The sequence below is a fragment of the Triticum aestivum genome, chromosome 2A, assembly GCF_018294505.1.
Source record: "Triticum aestivum cultivar Chinese Spring chromosome 2A, IWGSC CS RefSeq v2.1, whole genome shotgun sequence".
Taxonomy (NCBI): domain Eukaryota; kingdom Viridiplantae; phylum Streptophyta; class Magnoliopsida; order Poales; family Poaceae; genus Triticum; species Triticum aestivum.
In genome coordinates, this window is record NC_057797.1 from 771,514,472 (window position 1) to 771,522,372 (window position 7,901).

Here is a 7,901-nt window from a genome sequence, read left to right on the forward strand (position 1 = left end):
TCATCAAAAGGCAACCATACTCAGAGACCACTTCACAACTATCATCGGAACTTCACCACAAACTTCTTGGTCCTTTGACCCCAAAAAATACCACCCAGAAGCAATATTCCAGCTACTACCCCTCGACTCCTTCTCGGAAGATGAAATCAAAAAGACTCCTTTCTTCAGATGAACCCACTAGCTAGTCCAGGGCCTGATGGCTTTGACCCTCTGTTGTACCGCAAATTCCGGAGCCTCATCAAACCACACATACTTACCTTCATGCATGACTTCGAACTGCGCAGCCCAGACCGAATGCTTAAATAGAGCTCATATCGTTCTCATTCCCGAAAAAGAACACGTCACCACACCAGATGTTTTCCGACCAATCTCCCTTCAAAACTATCCTATCAAGGTTGTCGCTAAAATCCGCACCAATAGCATAAAACCATTAATCCCGCTACTCGTGCACGACAACCAAACCGGGTTCATCACCTGATGATGCATCACTGAAAACTTTGTCTACGCAGCCGACCTCGTCAGCTCCTGCCACTCCAAGAAAGCACCAAACATGGTATAACACTTGACTTTTGAAAAGCTTTTGACTCCCTCTCCTGGGACTACTTCTCACCATTCTGCAAACCCGAGGCTTTACTCACAAATTCTCCGCTTGGATTACCGATCTTCTGACCACTGGGAAAACCGTTGTACTGCTCAATGGGGTCCTTGGAAACTGGATCAACTGTAAGAATGGTCTTAGACAAGGAGACCCGCTATCACCATATCTATTTATCATTGTCGCTGACTTGCTACAACAGATGATCCAACAAGACTGCAACCTACTTCACCTTACCCACCCCTTGTTCTCCCACCTCCCACCCACTGTCCTCCAATACGTTGATGACACGCTAATCGTAGCCAAAGCATCTACTGCGGCTGCCTTGCAACTTAAAGACATTCTGGACATGTACGCTCTAGCAACTGGCCTTAATATCAACTTCTCAAAAACCACGGTCGTCCCACTACATGTCACGCCTGACATTGTTTCCTCCATTGCATCCACCTTAGAATGCCTAGTATCCTCTTTCCCACATATCTACCTAGGACTCCCTCTAGTGCCTACTCGCCTGCCCGCCAATGCATTCCTACCTATCATTGACAAATGCAAAAAAATATTCTCCGGTTGGTGCACCATACTACTCTCTAAAGGGGATAGACTAATCCTCCTATATGCAGTAATTGACTCCATCCTGGTTTACTTTATGTCCGTCTTTCTTATCCCGAAAAGTGTACTCACAACTCTGGATTTGATCCGCCGTGCTTTCTTTTGGACTGCTGAAGAAACATGCACGGGTGCTGACTGTCTAGTTACTTGGAAAAATGTTTGCAAACCTAAGAAATTCGGTGATCTAGGGCTGAAAAATCTGGCATGACAAAATCGTTGTCTCCTCAAGAAATTTGCCGCCAAATCTTTACTACCGCAACACACACCATGAAATTTGCCACATGGCTTGATTGGCTTGCTCTCCAACACCCCAATGCTCTTATTAACCCACAAAGGAACCAGACCTTTCTCTACAGAACCATTAACCAACAACTCCCCTTCCTACATACCATCTCCTTTGTTCTGACCAACTCGGGGACCAACACATATTTTTGGTTAGATACTTGGCTACATCATAGACCACTTACAGAATTGTTCCCCTACCTATACTCACACACCACTCTCCCACTTGCTCGCGTGGCTGCTGTTCTGAATCAAGGTTTAGAAGATTTCCTGCGGACTCGCCTAACCTCTAATGTTGCGTCCGAGTTGTCATCTTTGGTGTCGTTGTTGCAGGACATTCAGCCATCCTAGGAACCAGATGAGCGCTTCCTCATTGGCGTCCTACCTTTCTCCACTAAAGCGGCATACGAGCTCGCCCTGAGAGAGGACTCGGTGGACCTCCACTGCATGCCTATATGGTCGTCACGAGTCCCCAATTGGGTCAAGATTTTTGCATGGCACCTATTTCGTGGTCGGCTAAACTGTAAGGTCAATCTTTTGGCGTAAGCATATTGTTTTTTATGCCCTATGCCCGAGATGCGGGTTCGACGGGGAAGACATCCCACACATATTCATCAAAACTGCCCCTAGAGCGGCGTGTATGGCTTAGACTTGGCTTCACTCCCATCAGCTGCATTGAAGATCTTTGGGACATACCCGCCAACACTGATCACAGAATCTGGAACCCAATGTTGCTCATCATTATGTGGAACATATGGGATTCTAGGAATGACATGACCTTCAGGCAGCAGAATCACCACAGCATCACCACCCTCAAGAACATCTTACAAGACCTTATGCTTTAGATCCACCGGATGAAGAAGCCAGAAGAAAAACATGCCGCCTCCTCGTGGCGTTCTTACCTGTCCTCATGTTCACACGTACTTATGTAATCAGTCATATGATGGATTACAAAACTTGAGAAATATATTCAGGTGGGGAGCTCCCCCCCCGCCCCCCGGTGATTTCTGATTTTCTCACTATGATTTACCTAAAAGATTTAGTGAAGTCTGTTCAATTGATAAAGGCCACGAAAAGTAACCACAACACATTTGCCAATACCCATTTGAATTTGAGCAGTCCACCGGCAACCACTCTCTGGTTTTTGCTCTGAGATACTACACATTATGCACTTCGATTATATCATTTGATATGAATGTGAAACATCTACTAGCTAGCTAGCTTGCTTGCCTATTGCATCTGCTTAGTGGCGCCATTCGCATATCGTGGCATGTGGTTTCGAATGGAGCCCGCTGGATAACTGTCGATGTGTGGAATAATAGTAGTAGATGCAGACAGGAGTCGGTCTACTTGTCTCGGGCGTGGTGCCTACATACATGATCACTGCCTTGAATATCTACATAATTATTCGCTTTTCTATCAATTTCTCAATAGTAATTTGTTTACCCACCGTATGCTTTCTTTCAAGAGAGAAGCCTTTAGTGAAAACTATGACCCACCGACTCTATCTTTTATCATATTATTTTCAGATCTACAGAATTAAAAACCCAAAAATACCTTGTTGCAATTTATTTACCTTTATCTTATTTTGCACTTTTATTTATATTTTATATCTATCTCTATCAGGTCTCATCCTTGCAAGTAATCGTGAAGGGATTGACAACCCCTTTTTCGCGTTGGGTGCAAGTATTTGTTTGTTTGTGTAGGTGTGATCATTGGGGACTTGTGTGTTCCTCCTAATGGATTGGTACCTTATTGGTTCTTACACTAGTGCAGAACCGGAATGTATCACCGGTTCGTAAGGGACTTTAGTGTCGATTCTGCAATCGGCACTAAAGAGTGGGGACTAAAGGTCCCCCCCCCCCTTTAGTACCGGTTCTGCATGAGCCAGCGCTGGGGGCGGGAAGCCCTTTAGTACCGGTTGGCAACACCAACCGGTACTAAAATATTTGGTTTGTTTTGGTTTTATTTTTTATTTTCCTTTAATTTTGTGTTTTCCATTTAATTATTTTTTGTTTGCTGGTATTTTATGATACTACATATTGTACACGTTATGCATATATATAAATAGAATTTTTCGTAGAACCGATCATATATATACATATATATATATATATATATATATATATATATATATATATATATATATATATATATATCATTGAATGTCTCACAACCACCATTATTCACACATACACATGTATATATATACAATTTATCCTACATGTTGCTTTGGTGCTTTCGGAGCACGATGACAATTGTGAGTGGTTCATGGGGGCGGTAGCGGGTAATAGTATTCTCCTTTGGGATCTATGACCTGGTAGAGCAAAAATCCCGCTATTTCCTCTTGAAGTGCTCGTATGCGCTCCGTTGGTAGGAGCTGGTCCCGCACCTCTTTGAACTGTTAAGAAAAGATCAATATGCATGTGTATTAGTTGTGTGACTAGATATCGATAATCATGTAAAAATTGTGAATAGTGTTCTGGCAAACGTACTCATTCCTGTCTATCAGATTTGCTCCTTTCGGACGCCATTATGCGAATGTTCTCAAAAACGTAGTACACACACGCGTCAGTCCCCGGCGCCTGCTTCAGGGCCTTTATGAGAATAGAATTTAATCATATAATAATTAATCAAGCATGATAATTAATTAATGGTATTGAAACAATAATTAAAGAGATGGTAGCTAGTTAGTATACTACTTAATTACTTACCTTGGGTCGATACCAAAACAACTTTTGTCGCCATTTGCCTGGAGTCACCTTGATGAACTTTTCCCAAGCCCCGCCCGCCGGCAAAGAAAATTAATAAAGGGGTTATTAAATAGTTGATATCAGGAAATGACGAACTAAATAGGCCGATATATAGCTAAGAATGATTGAAATTACCTGTCGAGTATCCCCTTCACGATGGTGAAGTCACTTTCATTTTTAAGTAGTGACTCCAGGACTTCAACTTTTCCTTCTTCAACTTTAATGTCTAACAAGACTCAGTGGTAACTGCATGCGCACACGTTTGCATGTCTTAATTAAGCGGACATGTGCATAATACTAATCAACTACCTAAACCCTATACACTTAATTATTAACATCTGGCTAGCTCTAGTAAGCAAAAACAGAATTTGTAGTACAAGACAGTGTGACTCACCGGAAGTTGTAAGGAAGTAGTATATCTTCATTGCTACTAAGCGCTTCAAGAACTCTAGCATTTTATTTTCTACATCTTGTTTATAATATTCATATGTCCATGTCTTTTCATTAATGGTATTTGGGTCAATGAACACAATGCCATAGCGCCCAGATTTTTTCATTTCATACATCTTCATCCTGCATAGCACCACAAAAAAGAATATAGTGAGGATAATTACAGGTAATGATTGATCAATGAGCACTAAATCTAGCTTGAGACTTAAATTACAGAAAGAAATCACTTACAGACAATAGCAACTGACGAGAGATTTGTCGAGTGCATCTTGATTGAATAACTGAAATAGTTCTGAATACTCAACGAACAAAGCTAGCTTATGGAAGTAATGCTCTCTCTCGACCTTCACCATGAGGGACTCTCGATTGGAACTCTTGGTAATTTTCATGTACCAATCATGCAATTCATACATTCTCGTTGGGAGGTTCTTGACCTCCTCGGGCTCGACCAAAGGTTGGCTGCGGATATATTTCTATTTTATTTCCTCCTCTCTAAGTAAAGGCATGGGCTCGATCTCGAGGAGTTGTCCAATAGTGATACCGAGCATTTCAGCCTACATTATATGATCCTCGGTTATTACCAGATTGTTCAGCTGGGGAACGGTTTGCCCAGATACATATAGGGCGGCGGTACTCTCATGTGTTGTTGGCACAACAAGCGGGGGGTCTACTGCGTCGCCTGTTCTCCTAGCTGGGGAACGGTTTTCCTGCATTTTTTGCCAGCTGCTTGGCTCGAGCTCGAGCTCGACTCCTTCTGTAGTCGTGCTCGATGTGCCTTCCTGATTTGGCGCTCATAGTCTGAGTCAACAGGCTTGGGAGCTGGTGGTCTAGCCATACGAATGAAGTGGTAGATATTTTCCTTAGGCACTTTCTCCCTTGGCGGCGGTGCTGGTTTCGGTCCAAAATGGGCGTCCACTTGGGCCTGCACTATGGCTGCGTTTTGCTCCTCGGTCATGTCGTAAGGCCTCTGAGGAAGAGGACCGAGGCTTGGACCATATTTATATCGCTTGCCTCCGCCTGTACCTCCTGTACTACCTCGACTCATACCACTACACACCATAGCTGTAGCGGCTCTCTTCTGCGATTGCTGAGGCGGCGGAGACGACTAACATGGCTGAGTTGGAGTAGGAGTCTGCTCACACATTGGTGGACTTGGAGGAGCGGGAGTCTGCTGACACGGTGGCGGACATCGAGGAGGATTCGGCTCACGGGTTGGTGGACTTGGAGGAGCGGGAGTCTGCTGACACGATGGCGGACTTGGAGCAGGAGTCGGCTCACGTGTTTGTGGACTTGGAGGAGTGGGAGTCTGCTGACTCGGTGGCGGACTTCGAGGAGGAGTCGGCTGATGCGGTGTCGGTGGCCTTGGAAAGATGATGCAATTCTTTCTCCATAGGATGATACGATGTTTGGCCTCTCCCAGTGTGTGCTCCTCGTCACCTCCAGGAATGTCAAGCTCTAGGCCCGAATATTGGTCCACCACTTCATCAACCTGGACACGAGCATAACCAGCTGGAATCGGGTTGCAATGGAAGGATGCATCGGGGGAATTTGTATAAGCAACCGCGTCCACCACCTTCATGAAGGAAATATGCCCTAGAGGCAATAATAAAGTTATTATTTATTTCCTTATATCATGATAAGTGTTTATTATTCATGCTAGAATTGTATTAACCGGAAACATAATACATGTGTGAATACATAGACAAACAAAGTGTCACTAGTATGCCTCTACTTGACTAGCTCGTTAATCAAAGATGGTTATGTTTCCTAACCATGAACAAGGAGTTGTTATTTGATTAACGGGATCACATCATTAGGTGAATGATCTGATTGACATGACCCATTCCATTAGCTTAGCACCCGATCGTTTAGTATGTTGCTATTGCTTTCTTCATGACTTATACATGTTCCTATGACTAGGAGATTATGCAACTCCCGTTTGCCGGAGGAACACTTTGTGTGCTACCAAACGTCACAACATAAATGGATGATTATAAAGGTGCTCTACAGGTGTTGCCAAAGGTACATGTTGGGTTGGCGTATTTCGAGATTAGGATTTGTCACTCTGATTGTCGGAGAGGTATCTCTGGGCCCTCTCGGTAATGCACATCACATAAGCCTTGCAAGTATTGCAACTAATGAGTTAGTTGCGAGATGATGTATTACGGAACGAGTAAAGAGACTTGCCGGTAACGAGATTGAACTAGGTATTGAGATACCGACGATCGAATCTCGGGCAAGTAACATATCGATGACAAAGGGAACAACGTATGTTGTTATGCGGTCTGACCGATAAAGATCTTCATAGAATATGTAGGAGCCAATATGAGCATCCAGGTTCCGCTATTGGTTATTGACCGGAGACGTGTCTTGGTCATGTCTACATTGTTCTCGAACCCGTAGGGTCCGCACGCTTAAGGTTTCGATGACAGTTATATTATGAGTTTTGATGTACCGAAGTTAGTTTGGAGTCCCGGATGTGATCATGGACATGACGAGGAGTCTCGAAATGGCCGAGACATAAAGATTGATATATTGGACGGCTATATTCGGACACCGGAAGTGTTCCGGGTGATTTCGGAGAAAACCGGAGAGCCGGAGGGTTACCGGAACCCCCCGGGGACAAGTAATGGGCCATATGGGCTTTAGTGGAGAGAGAGAGGGGCAGCCAAAGGTGGGCCGCGCGCCTCCTCCCCCCTGGTCCGAATTGGACTAGGAGAGGGGGGCGGCGCCCCCCTTTCCCTCTCCCTCCCCACTTCCTTCCCCCTCCTAGTAGGAGTCCTACTCCTACTCCTACTAGGAGGAGGACTCCTCCTTGGCGCGCCTATAGGGCCGGCCAGCCTCCTCCCCTTGCTCCTTTATATACGGGGGCAGGGGGCACCCCTAGACACAAGTTGATCCACGTGATCATATTCTTAGCCGTGTGCGGTGCCCCCTTCCACCATAGTCCTCGATAATATTGTAGCAGTGCTTAGGCGAAGCCCTGCGACGGTAGTGCATCAAGATCGTCACCACGCCGTTGTGCTGACGGAACTCTTCCCCGACACTTTGCTGGATCGGAGTCCGGGGATCGTCATCGAGCTGAACGTGTGCTAGAACTCGGAGGTGCCGTAGTTTCGGTGCTTGATCGGTCGGGCCGTGGAGACGTACGACTACATCAACCAAACGCTTCCGTTGTCGATCTACAAGGGTATGTAGATCACACTCTCCCC